Genomic DNA, 7,933 nt, shown 5'->3' with positions numbered 1-7,933 from the left:
GCCAAGGCCTGGCCTCCAAAGTGAGCCTCAGTATTTCTGTGTTCATGAGAGCTGCAAATGGACTTATTTTTTAAAAAGTCATACCTGAAACTTCAGTTACACTCTATGGGTATATGTATTTTATTTAGGTATACACACCTGAGTGAGGAGTTACAGCCTACCAGCCTGAGGAAAAGGCAAGATTTTGTCCTTTGCTTGGCATTTGTATTTCAGAATTTGTATTTCAGGCATTATGAGGTGATTTGTACATGTCCAGCCTGATAACAGTTGATATCTTGGGAGCAAACTTAAACCAATATTCATTGCTTTTGGAAACCTTTCTTTTTCCTTCTGTATTTCAGATTTAGATGATATTTTTTCCCCCACTGTGTCATGGTCAGGGATAGGAACAGCTCCTTGATAGAAGGTAGTGATATTTTAACACCAGGATGCTGTAGTCCAGGCACTAAAATTATTTTTTAGAGTGTGATTTAAGGCATAGCCAAGTAAATAATTTTATTGTGCATACTCACTGCACTTGTGAGATTTAATAGATATAAATCTGTGTTTCTGGTGACTTCACTGATGCCTCACCCTCTGTATGCCTCTAAAACATTATTACCAAGAAAATTTAGGACCTTACCAAAGAAGCTTAGCCACAGCATTCTGTGTTATGATATTTAGTGTCCTCAAGTGCTGAGCAGGGGTTTCTGAGGAAGGGCTGGGTAGCTCAGTCCCACAGCTGAAGGCTTTGCTGGCTGTCTGGAGACGCCTTCATCCCATCTGACAGACCTGCATGTGGAGTCTGTTGGCACAAGGCAGACCAGAAGTCTCCCACTTTAACCCCTCAGGAATAGCTCAGCACGGCTGCCAAAGCTTCTGCTCAAACCAAGGAGCAGCTTGTCCATCTCCAGCCATGGCAACAGCCATCCCTAATTCTCCCTACACTCTAATCTGCAGAACTGCATTTCTCTTATGAGTATAAAAATACTGTAACTCCTTAAGAAATTAAGACTATTCAGATTAACCATCGCAAATCCTCTCTTCTTTCCTTCTCCTCCAGAATAATCCTTCTCAAAAACCTTTAGGAAATGAGTGGGGTTAGGCCTGCAGAGCAGTGGGACAGCCAGGTACTGCTGTGAGCTGGCCCTGTCCCTTTGGAGTCTCTTTAGTGCCACCAGTCCCCAGTTCAAGTTCTGCTGGTAACCAGCACTGAGTCATTACAGCATTAATTCTGCTGAGCCTTCAAAAGTGCTCATTTCAAACATCAGGGCTTTATTCCTTCACCTGTGGGTGGAATTAAAAAAAAAATTAATTAATGCTAAGCAGTTATCAACATTTAGCAGTGTCTTGAGTGCTTTGGAATAACTTTATGCAGGGTCCTCTTACATTTCCAAAATGCCATCTTCCTTTCTGTGCTTGTGTTTTCCTGGGAGCTTGAGCAGTGTGGCAGCTCTGTGTTTGTCCTGGCTAGTGAGCCAACACCTGTGATGCCTTCAGACTGAAATAAGTGTTGTTTATGTGATATAAGTGGCCTTTTTGATAACTTCATCCCCAGTGCTGTGAGTTTTTATCCGTCCAGTCACCTTTAGAACAGCTGAGTAACTGTGTGGTTAAATGTGTTATTGTTAAACAAGCAGCAGCAGTCAAAGAGGGGATGTTGGGCATAGGTAAGACCTTAAAATTAAGACCTCTGCACTCTGCCTAGTCAGGCACCAAATCTTCCAATGGGAACTAGAAATTAACAGGTTTATGTCTTATAAAATGAAGAAGCATGTGAGCAGAATTTATCTGTGAAACAACCATCATCTCATTCTTTGTTCCTATTTTTCTTAGTATTTCTTTTTCCTGGAAGTTCATCTTTGTGTCAAAAAATACCAGACAAACTCTGTGGGACAGAGATCCCATGATCAGACTAGGTGATACAACTGTGAACCAGACTAGTAACAAGCACTCAGAGCAGGAAACTTCCAATTAATATTGATTAGAATGAATGTTTTCCCCTCATTTTAAATACTGTAGGACAGTGTATGTTGTCATCATCACTTTTCCTGTTACAGTTGTCATATTGATTTTTTTCCTACTCATTAGGATCTCAATGAAAAAATTGTCTTTCATTTGCTCTGTAAGGTGACCAGGGCTAGTTAACTGGATTATATGTGAAAGTAATTAGGAACATCTTGACCTGCAATAGATACAGAGCCGTGCCCAAATAAACTGCTGAATGCACTGGGAAAGGAAAAAAAACCCATTCATCTGCTGTGCTAAAAGATAAAAAACTTTTAAGCTTGATAAAAGTGGGAAAATCGGAGGGGTTGCAAAATAAAACCCAAGTTTGGGGCAGGAGTGATTTGTGTGCTCCCATAACCAGAGAATGGGGTTTGTTCCGTGTGTTCTGCTCTGTTAGGTTGTCTTGATACATCATTAAACCAGGTCTCAATAGCCTCAGGGGGGAAAAAAAGAATCCTGATGTTGCTTTTAGTGCTGTGTTGTGTAATACTGAATATTCAATTAAGGCTGGATACCTTAACCTTGAGTCTGTATTTCTAATGTCAAGGAACTTTGATGAAGGGCTGAGTTTCTGCTGTCTCCTGATGTGTCTTTTGGTGTTCCTTTGTTCTCATTCTCAGTGTTCTTAAATGCTGATTATTTAAGTGTGAATTCCTGGATTTAAAGAGCAAAGGCATTACGTTCCCTGTTGGAAACAGTGGGCATGAGTGACAGGGGAGCTCTGAAAACATAACCCAGGTTATCTGAATGCTGCTGCAGAGTCTTGTGTTTGCACAGCATCATCATTGTCAGGGCAGCTGACCAGTAAAGCCATCCTTCTTATGGAGGAGAAAGTCCTAAGCCTGGAATATCTGTGTTTAAATCCCTATAAAGCAGCCCCTGACTCACAGCTGTAAGCCCAAGCTGCAGCTTTCCTTCCTCAGGCCCTGCTAAAACTAACAGGGGACTTTCATCAACTGTAGAAACTGGATCTGGCTCTGAAAGATGGACAAAGGCTTCTGACACTCCTGCTGAGGCTTTGATGCCTCCAGCTATCGAATGTGTCCTGTGCAGAGAGCATCATTAAAGATGCATGGCCTGTCAGGATCATTTCCCAGGGAGCAGCCCCAGCACTCACAGTCTCCTCCTGCTCCTTTCCTTCCACATGGGCAGTTCCTGCTGAGCTGGGGCCCCTCTGAAGCTGGCCCAGCTGTCAGATGTGGGCTGGCACTGCCAGCCTCCCACAGGCTGGCTCTGGGTGCTGCTCCAGGGGACAAAGTGTGTGCTCACCCCTGGGACAGCAGCAGGACCCAAGTGAAGGCACCAGAGCCCTGGGAATGGTTGGAGAGAAATTCCTGTGAATAAACCCTCTCGGAAACTGGAAGATGAAGCTGCTCAGGCAGCAGAACCAGGTGACAGAGCAGGCTGCAAGGCACAGCATGGCTGGTTCATCTCAAGGGTTAAGAGCCAGAACAAGCCAAGGGCTTGAGGTTATGATCCCAGAAACGTGTTTGCAGTCTTTCTGTTCCAGAGGGTTCTGAGGCCAAGTTTCTCTCTAAGCTTGGATTAAAAAATACATTGCACAGTTGTATATCTAAACAGAAATGCCAGGCACACCCTTAAACCCTCCAGCTTGTCAAATACCTGAATGCCACAGAGTATTTTGTGGCTAAATGTTCTGTGTGCTTACTGCAAACCAGATTATTGGACAATATTTGCTTTAACTGGGGAGAAAACTCACAGATAATGACAAAGCACTGATGAGTTTCAAGTCCAGTGCACAAGAGATATTTTAATTAATTCCAATCAATGGCTGCCTAATAGAAGGTGGAAGGCCTTTAATGGGGCCAGTGTGTGAGAGTTGTGTAGAAAATGTCATGGTTTTCCTCTGGTGGTGCCCTGACCTCCCCTCTAAACCACAGCCCTCTGCAAAAGTGACATTTGCTTTCAAAACCAGCCCTGCTCTTTGTATTTACCATTGCACTTAACACTGTTGTGTTCCTGATCAAGGGCTGTATTCTCAGCTCAGGAGTTTTTTTAACAGATTAAAGAAACCAGAATATAGAGAAATGAGTGCTGCTGCAGGTGTTTGAGGACGGTGCAGCCCCCATTTTGCAGGTGTACCAAACCTGGTGGCACAGCTCTGCTCTGGGTTTCTGTGTAAGGCTCTGCTTTCTCTGGGCAGAGTTCCCAGGCTGGAGAACAGGACCATGGCAATTCTTTTCCAAATTTCCATCAGCTTTGTGAACTACAGGTGAAGGCTCACCCTGTTCCACAAGTGAATTATGGGCTACACTAAAAAATTCAAGGATGTTATCAGGAGTGATAGTTACAAATAAAATAGCACTGTCTCATCTAAATGCTGCAGCATCTTTCAGTAGCCCAGTGCTGAGATGTTTTAGGGGCATCCTGCTTTGCCTGATGTGATATTTTCTTCCTAAAAGCCTCCATCACTGACACCAGAGCTGTCCAGAGAGGCCTGATTTCAGGTAGCCAGAGGGTCTTGCTTCTGGTTCACTCTTCTTGGAGACTTTGAGTTTCCCCTCCTCATGAGCAGCTGTGACCTTTAAACTCCCTGATCTGCATCTATTGCCAATGTGTCAGTGCAGTGAGCCTGGGCAGCACCAGCAGAGCGTTGTGCTTTCATGTTTTAGTCTGTAATAAACATAAACCAGCTTACTCCTGACCTTCAAAGTTTGCAGCCAGGTGCAAAGTTTGCACCTTGAGAGGATCTTTGTGATTAATCTCCCCAAACTGCTGTGAGGAAGGTAAGTAACAGGTATTAAAGAAAGGAAACAAGCTATAGCAGTATAAAGGATTTTCGTCCCCCAAACTATGGACAGAGAGAAGAGCTTGGAGCTGTCTGTGTGGTCTTCCCCAGAAGCTTCTGGAGATGGCACTCACCCCACATGGTGCTCTGCTGCTGCAGCAGGAGGCCCCAGCAGGGATCTGAGGCTCTAGGAAAGAGTCAGGGATGAGTTGTGAGGTTAATCTGGTGCTGCTGCAGCTCTGCTGCTGCTCTGGAGGGCTGTGCTCTGCTGCAGTGCAATTCCTGCCTCTCACAGAGCAGGGCTGGGGGAGGAAACCTCCTCCAGAGCAAATCCCCTCAAAGCAAACCCCACAGGATTTCATGGCAGGCACTAAGGTGACCCCATGGATGTGCTCACCTGGTCCCAGGGGTCTGGCTCTGGCTGCAGACACCCCTGACAAGGTGGGGCAGGCAGTGCCTGTTCCTCCAGCATGAGGATGAGGAGGAGCAGGCTGTGAAAAACTGGGATGCAGCTTCACCCTGGGCAAGCAGGCAGCTCCTAACCACAGGGATTTTGACTTGAGACCTTGCAAGCTGTGGATCTTTGCCCACCAGCCTGTAATACTTTCTTGTCAAGGCTTGAAATCCTTCATAGGTCAGCCTGGTCCTGGCTTTTTGTGGGTTTGGAGAGGTTTTCCTCCTGGCTTTTGTGTCTGCAGGTGGCCGTGCTGGGAAAGTCCTGGATGTTACAGCTTCCACTGCCCTGGGTAGTGCTGGGACTGAATGTTCTGGGAGTTGGCCTTTGTGCCTGCTGAAGAGGAGGAGTGAGTGACAGCCTGTGATAAGGGTGTGTTGTACAAATATTGGGGATTGATCAATTAATCTTTTTTCTTCTTTTGGTCTATTTACAAGGTACAAACTGCCACTGGCGCCATCCCACGTCTTATTTTTATTGCAGTGGTGAGGATACACTTGGAGAGCTTGTTGGGAATTCCTTCTGACAGTTCACTGCCCACTTTGGTGTGGACTTTCCTGGTGCAGGTGGAGCGATGCCCTCAAGGTCACAGCCCCTCCCACCAGCCTTTGCAAAGTCTTTTACTGATCTGAAGCTGGAACATGAAATATCAGTCACTTTTGACTTTTCTTTCTACTGCACTTTTAAATTCAGCCTTACCAGATGTATGCACTATGTTTTTGCATCTTGGTTAATTCTTCAGCTAATCTCTGATATCCTCTCCTGACCTTCTACTGAAATCAGCATGAATATCCCAGATCCACTCCTCTGTCTCTTTTAGTCCCTCAGTTCTGCAGCTACTTTCACCTTTCCCTTGGTGTCCTCCTGTGTCCTCTCTTCTCTTACTGATTTCCTTCATCTAATTTTCCTTTTTAACTCAGACTCTGGTTATTCCACGTGTAAGACATTTGAGAGCCTTCCCATGACATCAACACTTTTCAAGCCCTTGAATCTGTTGTTTGTTTGTTTGTTTTAAAGACAATAATCAATGTCAGTGTTATTAATGAATTTTTCTCTAAGATATTGTTTTACCACTGGCAACTGCCTGGTCTGAACATCATTTCCTTTTCTTGTCCCTTGCTGTTGCCTTCTAGTGATCTCCCACCCCACAGCTGGGTCCCTCCTCCCCTCTCACCCTGCAGTTCCCCGTGTGCTGCACCACCAATTTCCTCCCTCTATCTCTGTTCAAAACCTGCCCTCACCTGCAACTTTGCCCATTTCCTTCTGTTTCCCCATGTCCATTTTACTCACCTTCCTCTCCAGCACCCTCCCAGTGCTCTCTGTGCCTCCCTTGCCCAGCTGCTTCCCCTCCTGCCCTGGGTGAGCCCCAGTGCTCGGAGCAGCCCTGACTGTGACCAGCTTCTGCCTTGGTTTGCTGTCTCATGACTTGTTTCTCCTCCCCAGCCCTCCCCGTGCTGCCAGGCTGCCCATGGGCATTCCCAGAGGTGTTTGGATGTGCAGGCAGGGAGAGGACGTGTTCCTCTGCTCTGCAGAGGCTCCTGCTCCTTTGCAGCAGGTTTAAGTGAGGACATGATCTGCTCGCTCGCCATCAGACAGCAGCCCCGAGCTGGACTCAGATAAATACACCAGGAGACCTTGAAACACCATGAAAGGAGAACTTTGCCAGGGCACTAAAACTGCAGAAATTGGAAGCATAAATTGAGGAAGAGAGAGGAGAACACAGCATCACCCTCAGGCCTGTGTGTGGCTGCAGCCCAGCTGTGTGTCTGACACGGCGGAGCAGAGACCACGGCCACGCGTGTCCTGGGAGCCTGCAGAGCTTCCAGCTTTGCTGTCACCTCACTTCTTCACTTGAAACTCCCAGCACGGCCCACAGCAGCTCCTTCTGGGCACCCACACCACGGGGACTGCTCAGTGTCCTTCAGGCACTGCAGCTTTCCACCTGTTTGGTTTAATCCAATTCATGTATTGTAAAAGCACCAGAGGAAAATCCTCTTCTTAGGCCTGGGTGAAATCTCTCCAGCAAAGGAATTTGAACAACCAAAACTACCTGTGAAATTGGATTGAATGCTGGATGAGGAAGAGGAATCTAGGAACTGGGTCTTTGGAACTGCTGGTTGCTTTAGTGGTGCTTTTTTATTCAAGTTCACCTTTGAAGTGTCCTTTTTTTTTTTTTTTTTTTCTTAACTTAGGTCTCTGCAAAATTTTATTTGCACTGGAAAAAGAAATAAAGAAAACTTGATGCAGTAAATTTTGACTGTATTAGCAAACAAATATTGTATTTGTCTTCTAGCTCCAAATCTTTGCATTGGCAACTGAAGCAAAGGCTTTGATTTGCCAGCAAAAACCGAGGATGATGCAGATGCCTGCGGGCTCTCAGATGAGCTCAGCCCTCCCTCTGCCCTGAAGGTCTCCACCTTCTCCAGCCCCAGGCCCTGAGCCCTGCAAGATCCTGCTGGGGCTGTCCTGTCCTTGTCATCACAATGCTGGTACCCAAATTTCAACAGAGAAGAAGGGGTGTGGGGGGGGTGGTTGGGGGAGCATTTTTGGGGATGTTTCAGGGGTTTTTTTTTATCTTGTAGCTGTTAAGCTGCATTTCAGCTCTTTACGCTGACTCACTGGTCTGGCGCAGAGCCAGGGTATTTATGAGACTCCCCCTTCATTTCCATACGTGCCTCAGAAAGCAGCTGTGCTTACAACACAATTTCAATAAACAGACACTGAATTATGGACTTCAGAGA

At 46.0% G+C, this 7,933-nt stretch overlaps 1 long non-coding RNA gene across 1 annotated transcript; it reads left to right on the top strand.

Annotated features, from left to right (window-relative positions):
- Positions 1–345: 345 nt before the first annotated feature.
- Positions 346–7,443, top strand: LOC147650187 (uncharacterized). Its single transcript, XR_015277045.1, has 3 exons — positions 346–4,736; positions 5,437–5,564; positions 6,636–7,443. It is a non-coding gene; the product is annotated as an uncharacterized LOC147650187 (long non-coding RNA).
- The last annotated feature ends 490 nt before the right edge of the window (positions 7,444–7,933 follow it).

This window comes from Cyanistes caeruleus, chromosome 16 (assembly GCF_971803275.1).
Source record: "Cyanistes caeruleus chromosome 16, bCyaCae1.hap1.1, whole genome shotgun sequence".
Taxonomy (NCBI): Eukaryota; Metazoa; Chordata; class Aves; order Passeriformes; family Paridae; genus Cyanistes; species Cyanistes caeruleus.
The sequence above is the reverse complement of the archived record's forward strand: the minus strand, read 5'-3'. Positions and strand labels throughout refer to the sequence as shown.